The sequence below is a fragment of the Lynx canadensis genome, chromosome F1 (genome assembly GCF_007474595.2).
Source record: "Lynx canadensis isolate LIC74 chromosome F1, mLynCan4.pri.v2, whole genome shotgun sequence".
NCBI classification, from domain to species: Eukaryota; Metazoa; Chordata; class Mammalia; order Carnivora; family Felidae; genus Lynx; species Lynx canadensis.
In genome coordinates, this window is record NC_044319.2 from 407372 (window position 1) to 419049 (window position 11678).

An 11678-nucleotide genomic window follows, 5' to 3' on the forward strand; every position below is an offset into this window, starting at 1 on the left:
CCCCCAGACGAGGGGTATCTGCCCCCAGACGAGGGGTATCTGCCCCAGACGACGGTTATCTGCCCCAGACGACGGGTATCTGCCCCAGACGAGGGGTATCTGCCCCAGACGAGGGGTATCCACCCCCAGACGAGGGGTATCCACCCCCAGACGAAGGATATCTGCCCCAGATGAGGGGTATCTGCCCCAGATGGGGGGTATCTGCCCCGAGACAATGGTTATCTGCCCCAGATGACAGTTATCTGCCCCCAGACGAGGGGTATCTGCCCTGAGATGATGGTTATCTGCCCCCAGACGAGGGGTATCTGCCCCAGACGAGGGGTATCTGCCCCCAGACGAGGGATATCTGCCCCAGACGAGGGATATCTGCCCCAGACGAGGGGTATCTGCCTCCAGACGGGGGGTATCTGCCCCAAGACGATGGTTATCTGACCCAGATGACGGTTATCTGCCCCAGACGAGGGGTAGCTGCCCCAGACGAGGGGTATCTGCCCCCAGACAAGGGGTATCTGCCCCCAGATGACGGTTATCTGACCCAGACGATGGTTATCTGCTCCAGATGACGGTTATCTGCCCCAGACAAGGGGTATCTGCCCCCAGACGAGGGCTTTCTGCCCCCAGATGAGGGCTTTCTGCCCCCAGAGGAGGGGTATCTGTCCCCAGACGAGGGATATCTGCCCCAGACGAGGGGTATCTGCCCCAGACGGGGGGTATCCGCCCCCAGACGGGGGGTATCCGCCCCCAGATGAAGGGTATCTGCCCCAGACGAGGGATATCTGCCCCAGACGAGGGGTATCCGCCCCAGACGAGGGGTATCCGCCCCCAGACGAAGGATATCTGCCCCAGACGAGGGATATCTGCCCCAGACGAGGGGTATCTGCCCCAGACGGGGGGTATCCGGCCCCAGACGGGGGGTATCCGCCCCCAGACGAAGGATATCTGCCCCAGACGAGGGATATCTGCCCCAGACGAGGGGTATCCGGCCCCAGACGAGGGGTATCCGCCCCCAGACGAAGGATATCTGCCCCAGACGAGGGATATCTGCCCCAGACGAGGGGTATCTGCCTCCAGACGGGGGGTATCTGCCCCCAGATGAGGGGTATCTGCCCCAGATGAAGGTTATCGACCCCCAGATGAGGGGTATCTGCCCCCAGGCCAGGGGTATCTGGACCCAGACAAGGATTCGAGAATACTCTACTGAGCTTTGCTAATCAATGATTCTTGCCATTCACAGATCAGTCAGGTGAGTCTGGGGTCACTCGAATGCATGGTTTCTGTTCGTGTAGTGTGCACGGGGACTCTGCCGTTAGACGTCCCTGACTTGGCTGCAGGGACCCGACGAGAGTGGGTCACCCACAGCAGCTGCGTCCCGGGAGGGAACACAGGTTCTCCCTCATGTCTTTCCCTTGTCGGGACTTCCAGAATTAAAGCAGGAATGGGAGGAACGTGAGGACGGCACACTTATCTCCGTCAGCGGGTGGCAGACTTTTGTCCCTAAGACTTGGCGGACGGGATGGTTTGCTGGGAGCCACCCATTCTCTCCCCGTGTCCTCTGTGTCTGAAGACGGGCAGCTGCGACGTGGCCCCCTCCCTCCCTCGCTCCCTCCACCTTCCCGAGCACCTGCTCCGGGCCACCGGCTCTGTCCCACACGCCGGCGGGGGAACTGGCGCCCTCGGAAACCGCGCGCCCGCCGGGAGCCGGGTCACAGAGCGTCACGGGCAGTTTACCTTTACAGTCAGACACTTTATTTTGCCCTAACATCAGCTAAGAGATCCTGCGGTTGAGGGACCGCGGCTTAGCTCCCTGCACGGGGCCTCTGCGGCTCCCCGCGCTGCCCTGCGGCCAGCCTGGCCAGGAAAGCCAGCCTCGCGGAGTCTGGGGACGCAGGGGACGGGGACTTGTGGGGGGCAGAGGAAAGTGCCAAGGCCCGGCCAGTTCCTCCCAGGCTTGTAAAATTCCAGGGCCGAGTCCAAGCTCCCGAAATAGAAGCGGACAGAGAGCAAACTTCCTGGCTTCGGAAGGGCCGCGGGTGTGTTGAATGAGGTCGTTGGGTCTGGGAGGTTGGTGTGCGTGGGCGGATGGGGGGGGGGGGCCGGGCGGCCACGACCGGGGGGAAGGACACCACGTAGCCCCAGGAGCGGCTAGGGCCCCACACCCTCTGGCTGGTCACTTCTTTCTTTAGAAAGAGGCAGTTTGTTTTCCGCAGTCCCAGGAAGGAGCAAATGACAACGTGGCCGTGGGACAACGTGGCCGTGGGCCGTGCAGGGCCCGCTGACACGTCTGTACCGCGGGGCGGGGTGTGGGTGCTGCGCGTCTGCGGGCAGCTGGCAGCGGGAGGCGCGTGCCCGCTTCGTGCCTCTGCCGTGAGCACAGCACATCCTCGTTAAGAGGCAGCAGCAGCCTCTTAAGATTTATGGTTCAACAATTAGCCTTCACACGCGTGTATTTTTTGCTCACGATCTGTTGGGTTGAGTGAACGCTGTTTTGATGTCTTAGTGGCCTTTCGTGAAGGCATCGGGCACCGTTAGATAAAAACGAGCGTCAGATGAAAAAACAAGACAGCCCTGCAGAACCAACGTACTCGCCGTGGGCAGGCAGGAGACACGGACCCAGACCCACTGGGCACCGGCCAGATTTGAAAATCCCGGTGTGAGCTTGGGACGCACGCTTCCTGCCACTGTGCCTCAGTCTCCCTCTTTGTTAGCCCTTCCATAGACGCGGTTGGAGCTGTAACACCCGAGAGAATTCGACGCAGCAGTCACACCCACAAAACCTCCGTGCGTGACCCTGACGCCCAGGAAGCGGCCCTGGTGTGCAGCGAGAATCCCCTCCGGCGCACAACCTAACCTCCGTTGACGGGTCCCTCTGTCCCACCGAGCGGCGGGGCGGGGCCCGGGCGTGCCGGATCCCGGAACCACGCATATTCTCCCCGGGTTCCGGTGGCAGGTGCTGACCCGTCCGGCTGTGCCTGCCGCGGGGCTGCCTGAGGACGGGCACCGTGCCAGGCAGACCTGAGGCGAGGGTTTCGCCGGGGGGGGGGGGGGGGGTCAGCTCACGAGGAGATGGAGCCGGGCCACGTGCACATCGCCCTGTGAAATCCCCTCTCCTGTCCCTCGTCCCTTGGTGATGCAACCACTGTCTTCTCTGTCTCTTCAAAGCGACTCGAGTGTTCCGGGCTGGGCCTGATGGGCCACGTGCACCTGCGAGCTGGGTGCTCTCTCCCTCTTAGCGTCAAGGACGCTGAGCCCAAGGCCCGCCAGCTGGCAGGGGCTGGGAGCCCCCCCCCCCCCCCCCAGTCCTGCAGGTCCCCTCGGCCCACCGGCGTCCCCGAGGGATCCCCTCCCTGGCCGAGTCTTCCCGGAGCCCCAGCCGCCCACAGCCGGGCGCGCGCGACTATTATCGTTCCTTGAGTCTCCACTTCCTCTTACCTGATGTGATGTCCGAACGGGAAAGTCGGCCTCCCTACGTGGAGACGGGCGGCTGTCAGAAGCGGTTGGCTGGCGGCGCTCCCCTCATCCCTCCCCCTCCTCCTGCCTCCCGGCTGCTTTGCCCTCTTGAAGACGAGAGGGAAAGCCCCACAAAAGCCCCCGAGAAAGGGAGCACGTCCCCCGCGGGCGGGAAGTGGACACCGCTGCAGCCCGACGGGCCCCCTCCCAGGAGCCCCTCCCTTCCACGTCGCGGCGCGGGCCCTTCGCACCGACGCACGGACCCCGAGCGCCCAGCGCGGCCGGCGGGGGGCGGTCGCAGTCCTGGCGCCTCACGGCCTCTGTCCCACTCGGGCCTCACGCGGTGTCTGCCCGCCACGGTCACGGGCGAGGGGCTGGCGGGAACAAGGCCTCCAGCCCGGCACGGAGGTCAAGACCCTGCCCCACATCTGCACGTCACGAAAGCAACTCTTATTTCATTTAACTTCTCACTTGCGGAGCTACTATTGTGCAAAACCTTCCCCCACGGGAGGGGCCCTGAGTCTGTGTCCTGAGGAGGACCACGTGTGTAGGGCAGGAAGGACCAGGGACACAGGGCGGGGAAGACGAGGGACACAGGGCGGGGAGGACCAGGGACACAGGGTGGGAGGACTAGGGTGGGGAGGATCAAGGACACAGGGCAGGGAAGAGGAGGGACACAGGGCAGGGAGGACTAGGGTGGGGAGGACCAGGGACACAGGGCAGGGAGGACTAGGGTGGGGAGGATCAGGGACACAGGGCGGGGAGGACTAGGGTGGGGAGGATCAAGGACACAGGGCAGGGAAGAGGAGGGACACAGGGCAGGGAGGACTAGGGTGGGGAGGACCAGGGACACAGGGCAGGGAGGACTAGGGTGGGGAGGACCAGGGACACAGGGCAGGGAGGACTAGGGTGGGGAGGACCAGGGACACAGGGCGGGGAGGACTAGGGTGGGGAGGACCAGGGACACAGGGCGGGGAGGACCAGGGACACAGGGTGGGAGGACTAGGGTGGGGAGGATCAAGGACACAGGGCAGGGAAGAGGAGGGACACAGGGCAGGGAGGACTAGGGTGGGGAGGACCAGGGACACAGGGCAGGGAGGACTAGGGTGGGGAGGACCAGGGACACAGGGAGGGGAGGACTAGGGTGGGGAGGATCAAGGACACAGGGCAGGGAAGAGGAGGGACACAGAGCAGGGAGGACTAGGGTGGGGAGGACCAGGGACACAGGGCAGGGAGGACTAGGGTGGGGAGGACCAGGGACACAGGGCAGGGAGGACTAGGGTGGGGAGGACCAGGGACACAGGGCAGGGAGGACTAGGGTGGGGAGGACCAGGGACACAGGGCGGGAAGGACCAGGGACACAGGGTGGGGAGGACCATGTGGATACAGAGCTAAGCAGAACACAAAGGCCAGGGTGCAGGGAGAAGCGGGTCCCAGAGTCTCTCAGCCCTGAGGGCCACCTCCCCTCCCCAGCAGCAGGACCTGGCTCCAGGGGGCAGGGTCCAGGGAGCCTCACTTTCCCTCATCAGCACACGGGCGCCCATCTGCCCTCCCGGGTCCTCACAGGCAGCGGTGGGGGGAGGGGGGCAGGGGGGACAGGGAGGGTAGGAGTCACTTTCTCCGGAACTGGAGACCTGAGACCCGTGTGGGGAAATGAGGTAATGTCTGCAGCTGTCTCACTGTGCCGACGGGACCCACACAGTCGTGTCCCCATCGGGCTGCCCTGGCTGCTGCCAGATGCCCGTTTCTCCCTCCGGAAGACCCCCAAAACGCCAGCCCCACAGCAAAGCTGTGCCGGCAAAGGGGCCGAGGGGAGCAGGCAGGGTATTTACGAGACCGGCAGGAAGCCTGGGCTCCATCCATCAAGGCCGGTCTGTGAGCTCGCTTGGATGCCCCCCTCCCTGCTCCTGATTCTCCATCAGGGCTGGGCGGCTGCGGTGGGGTGGGACGGGGACCGGGCTGGGGGACGGGGGGACAGCGGGACAAGGACGGGGACCGGGTTGTGGTGGCCAGCAAGGGTGGAGTGGAGGCCTCTGTCTGGACTCTCACCACTTGGGGCAGAGGGGGGGCAGCGTCCCCAGATGCTGCTGAGCGGGGGGGGGGGGAGCAGCGTCCCCAGATGCTGCAGAGTCGGGGGGGCATCCCCACAGGCAGAGTGGAAACCTCTTTCAAGGTCTGGTACCAGCGCAGTCGCTTTGGCTCCAAGTTGGCCCAAGCGAGCCCCGAGCCGGGAGAAGGAGCGAGCAGGGGGCAGGTGTGGGTGTTTGGGGGACCGGGTACACCCCATCAAGGGCCACCAGGCCCTGCCCCGGGAGGGGGGACACGTCTGCTCCTCCACGTGACGGTGCAGCCCACGGAGCCCAGCCCTCCGCCCTCCGGCGACTTGAGGCACGAGGGTGGCGGGCGCCGTGCCGCAGAAGCTGCCGGGCCACCCTGCCCCTCACGCCCGGGTCACCCCGCCCACGGGGGGGAGCATCAGGAGCCTCACGGGGGTGCGCTCCAGGAGGTCGCAGAGGCGGCTCTCCCGTGGATGTGAGGACGCGGAATGCGCTTCTCAGCCACGCCGCAGCCGACTTCTAAGGGCTCCTGTCCCCACCTGCATCAGGTAGCAGCTAGATTGTCCCTGCCCAGGGTGCAGTGGGGGGGGGGGGGGCGTGCAGGACGAGTCCCCGCGGCCAAGGGTGACGGACACCTTGACTCTCCACCCGCGGCAGAGCCCCAGTCGCCGACACTTATCGCTGTGCGAGTCCCAGCAGTCCTCATTTGGGGGGACAATCGCTGGTCACCACTGAGGACCGGGGGCTGGCAGGCGGAACCCGACCTCGGGCACCGGGTTAACAGCGGATGTGCGTGTGCACACGGAGTGAGTGTGGCAAGTCTTGCGTGTGCATTATTTGGCTCCTGGAGGCGGCGCCCGTGCGGACAAGACCTGATGGCACTCTGTGTCCTCCAGGCGGGACCTGAGATGCCCTGGGGGCACAGGAGGGAAGCTGTGGAACCTGGTTTCCCCGGGCGGAGGTCCTGCAGCGCCACCTGGGGGCGGTGAGGGGGGCAGCCGCGGCTCCTGCGGGGTCAGCCCTGTGGCCTCAGTCACCACGGGACAGGGCGGACACGGCTCCTGGGAGGCGGGGGTCTGTGCGGACCCCAAGGTCTGGGCCTCGGCAGGTGAGGAGCCAGCCGTGCAGACGGGCTCTGTCCTGGCCACCGCCCTCCAGTGCGTTGCGTCCCCTCTGCAGCACCCAGAGGATGAGGCCGGGCAGGGGCTCCAGCGGGAGGGGGCCCCGGGGGAGCGACACGGGGGCCCTGGCCCAGGGAGGGGGACCCGGGGTAGCGACACAGGGGCCTTGGTCCAGGGAGGGGGACCCGGGGGAGCAACACAGGGCCCCTGGTCCAGGAGAGGGTGGGACACAGGGGCAGCGAGCTCCGTAGCGGGATTCACCCCCAGATTCCAGGCCCAGCCTCCCCCACGATATCTGTCTCGGGGCCCTCATTTGGGGGGTCCCCTCCGCGTGGTGGCGGCCAGGGCTCTGGAGCAGCCGCCAGCACGGCAGAGGTTCGTGTCCCGCAGAGCGGAGGCGGGAGGTGTGGGATCCGGGGGGGGGGGGGGGTTGGGGGGGGGGCGTCCTCCAGAGGCTGCGGCCGATGGTGTTCCAGGCCTGTCCCGGGGCCGCCGTGTGGCCGCCCACTCGCGGTGTCCCCTCCCACGACACCCCCTGCACGCGTGTGTGTCTGCACACGTCCCCTCACAGGGACACCAGCCAAGGTCACACGAGGAGCAGGGACATGGAGATTTTGCTGGGGACACAGGTGAGCCCCCAACAAGATGCAGCTGCTGGGCTTTTCCCTGTTGGGTCTGGAATCCCAGAGCCGGACGGAGCGGGCGTTCTTGGCGGAAGATGCTGGAAGCTTGAGGAGCAATGTGCAGATGGGGGGGTGGGGGACGGGGCAGGACGAACCGCCGTTCGGGGTACGGAGACCCTGACCCACGAGCTGGGGGCCACCTGGGGCTGGGGCGGATTCCGCTGTGCCTCTCCGTCTCCCGGGGAACCTGGGAGGATTCCCTGGCTCGCCTGGAGGCTGGGGTTAGATCGGTGTCACGGGGTCACCCACTTCCCTCGAGGGCACGCACCTGCACGGATGGCCTTGCGAGGACCCGGCGGGCGGTGAGCAGCTGGCAGGCGGCCTCCCCTAGTGCCCGGCAGCCTGGCTCCCGGCTCCTCCGCCCCATCCCTTGGCACTTAGTTCCTGTACCTCACACGGCAGGCGCTCGGAGCCGCTTCCGGAGGCCCGGCCCCTTGCGGTCCCTTGCGTCGGCCCCGCCCAGTGGCATCCACACACCGTGCGCCCAGGGCGCGCAGGCGGGGACTGTGACCACACCTGGCCCTTCCTCAGTTTCGCGGGGACACCCGGGGTCCTCGGAAGACGCCCCCTCTCAAGATCCCACGTGCCCGGCCTTGCTGGTCCTTCCCGGCCCAGGGGTAGCTGAGGCCAGACCCCAGGCACCAGGGGAGGGCTCCGCAACCCCTCACCCCAAGTTGCTGTCGTCACGCTGTGCCCTGGGACAGAGCGGAGCCGTTCTTCGATGGGGGATGAGCTGTTTGAACTTTCAGGTGAGTTTCCGGGGCCCACATCCGCGGGCGCCCTCACGCCTTCCGCGGGCTTGACACCCAGGCCCCCCCGGCCCGGGATGTCCCTGTTCGCGCCTTCAGACGCAGGCTTAAAACACCCGCCTCCGTCCAGAAACGCCCTTGCCCTGGTCTCCAGAGCCGGCTAAGGTGTCCGCGGGGGCTCGCGTCACCGAGGGCAGCTCAGGAGTGTCTCGCTTTGCCATCGCGCTGCGGGGCCATAAATGCTGCTTTCTTTCCGCGTTTCCTTCCTCTTTTCAGGCTTGTTTTCCATGAAAAGAGGTGGCAGTTGGCAACGTCCCTGAAGCTTTTTAGTGGGGATCCCACAGTGGGGTCTGCGTGAATTCTGGGGAGGAAATGTTGCCCCTGCAGGCTCCGAGGCAGGGTTTTAAACTCGTGATGTGTGTCGCCAGTCCCCTTTGAGCCAGCGGGGTTCGCCTCTTCGAAGACGTCAGCCCCGGCCTCGCCAAGCTTGGGGTTTACGGCTCCGCTGATGGCGAGCCGTGAGAGTGTGAGACTAGGTCAGCGTCCAGTGGCCTCGGGACAGCTAGGGGCGTCCTGCCCCCCTCCCCGCACCGTGCATTTGCTACCAGATCAGCCTGCGCCTGCTTTCTTGCCCACCCCATCAGGCAGCCCCCCTTTCTCCCTGGGCCTCTGCTCTCCCCTCCCTACTAGGTGCCCCACGGGCACATCAACACCCTCAAGGCTCCTCCATGTTTCAGCAGAACCAAAACCTGCACCACACGCCCCCCCTAAACACCTGTCTTTTTTGCCCTCCATAGCCAAGCAGTCTCCACTTGCTGTCTCCACTCTCTGGCACTAGTCATTTCCCAACAAAACCGCCATCTGGGTCCCGACACTGCTCTGAGGGCATCAGTGACCTCCACATAGCCAACGCTAGCCCCCTTTTCGTGGGATTGCCACATGGTTTTTGACAATGACCATCTCGGTGTCCATCCACCCATCCATCCTTCCTTCCTTGCACCACCTACCCAACCATCTACCCATTCGTTCTTCCACCCACCCTTCCTTCCTTCCTTCCTTCCTTCCTTGCACCACCTACCCAACCATCTACCCATTCGTCCTTCCACCCACCCTTCCTTCCTTCCTTCCACCACCTACCCAACCATCTACCCATTCGTCCTTCCACCCACCCTTCCTTCCTTCCTTCCTTCCTTCCTTCCTTCCTTCCTTCCACCACCTACCCAACCATCTCCCCATTCGTCCTTCCACCCACCCTTCCTTCCTTCCTTCCTTCCTTCCTTCCTTCCTTCCTTCTACCACCTACCCAACCATCTACCCATTCATCCTTCCACCCACCCTTCCTTCCTTCCTTGCACCACCTACCCAACCATCTACCCATTCGTCCTTCCACCCACCCACCCTTCCTTCCTTCCTTCCTTGCACCACCTACCCAACCATCTACCCATTCGTCCTTCCACCCACCCTTCCTCCCTTCCTTCCTTCCTTCCTTCCTTCCACCACCTACCCAACCATCTACCCATTCGTCCTTCCACCCACCCTTCCTTCCTTCCTTGCACCACCTACCCAACCATCTACCCATTCGTCCTTCCACCCACCCTTCCTTCCTTCCTTCCTTCCTTCCTTCCTTCCACCACCTACCCAACCATCTCCCCATTCGTCCTTCCACCCACCCTTCCTTCCTTCCTTCCTTCCTTCCTTCCTTCCTTCCTTCCACCACCTACCCAACCATCTCCCCATTCGTCCTTCCACCCACCCTTCCTTCCTTCCTTCCTTCCTTCCTTCCTTCCTTCCTTCTACCACCTACCCAACCATCTACCCATTCATCCTTCCACCCACCCTTCCTTCCTTCCTTGCACCACCTACCCAACCATCTACCCATTCGTCCTTCCACCCACCCACCCTTCCTTCCTTCCTTCCTTGCACCACCTACCCAACCATCTACCCATTCGTCCTTCCACCCACCCTTCCTTCCTTCCTTGCACCACCTACGCAACCATCTACCCATTCGTCCTTCCACCCACCCTTCCTCCCTTCCTTCCTTCCTTCCTTCCTTCCACCACCTACCCAACCATCTACCCATTCGTCCTTCCACCCACCCTTCCTTCCTTCCTTCCACCATCTACCCAACCATCTACCCATCCGTCCTTCCACCCACCCTTCCTTCCTTCCTTCCACCACCTACCCAACCATCTCCCCATTCGTCCTTCCACCCACCCTTCCTTCCTTCCTTCTACCACCTACCCAACCATCTACCCATTCATCCTTCCACCCTTCCTTCCTTCCTTCCTTCCTTCCTTCCTTCCTTCCACCACCTACCCAACCATCTACCCATTCGTCCTTCCACCCACCCTTCCTCCCTCCCTTCCTTCCTTCCTTCCTTCCTCCCACCCCCTACCCAACCATCTACCCACCCATCTTTCTATCCGCCCAGCCATCCATCCACCCATTCACCGGCCACAGAGTTGTCTGATGTATTTCTACTTTTGGAGCCAGTCTCCTGGCTTCTGTGCTCCTGCTCTCTCCTGGTCCATCCCCGCCTCTCTGGTCCCTCCTCCCGGTGTCCTCTCTCCAGGACCTCTCTTCTTCTACTGGCCACTTAAATATTCGTGTTTTCCACATCTCTGTCCTTGACCCTCATTCTCCACACTCTTCCACTCTTTGCCTCAACTCCTCCCTTGGTATTGATGATGCCCAAAGCAGTATCTCCAGCTGAGTCTCTTTCCAAATCTCCAGAAGCTACCCCTTCAGCCCTTCTGGCTCAGGGCCTTTGACTTTAAGGTGTCATCTTACCCACCTCCTACTCTTCACTGTGTGATCAATGAACCCTGGGGACGTCCTGGACCCCTTCCTCTCCTGTGGGTCAACTTCAAGTCTCTCCCTGGACCCTCTAACAGCCCTCTTGAGCCTTGAGAGAAGAGAGTCCAGCGTTCCCGTGAGAAAGTCAAGGCTCCCCCAGCTCCACCTCCAATCCACTCACCCCAGCCTGCCGGCTTCTCACTGACCCCCGCTGTAGCCCCTTTGCTTTGAAGTACTAACGGCCGACATGTCGTGAGTGCCTACTGTGTACCAGGTGCGGAGACAAGCCCCTTGTAGGAGCCGTCTCACTGAATTGTCACAAACCCTGTGAGCTGGGCACGGATATCGCCCCAGTTTTACAGATGGGAGCGCTGAGGCCCACAGCAGTTTGGCTCGCCCCCCCACCCCGCCCCGCCCCGAGCCCCAGCCCAGGTCAGAACTGTGGGGTCGCACTTGCGGGGGCCTCATCTTCTTTGCCCCCATCTCTTTCTGCCGGAGTGCCTAAAAATATAATTAAACACTTTTAAAAGCCTATTAACTAAAATCGTCTGCCCTCAGGTTGTGTTTTTCAAACCCACCGTCCTCACTGCGATGGGAGTATTTCTTCAAAGTACTGATCTGACCCTGTGCCCTCTGGCTTAAAACCCTTCAGTGATGTCCCTTTGTTCTTAGGACAAGTCCAAGGTCATGACGGTTTCTCCTGCACCCGCCCCCCTCCGCAGTCCCAGACGCACATTCACCTCTGTGCTCCGGCCTGCACCCCCTGCCCCTTTCTGTCCCTGACACACATCTCTCGTGGGTCCCAGACAGGCCCGTGCTGACCGC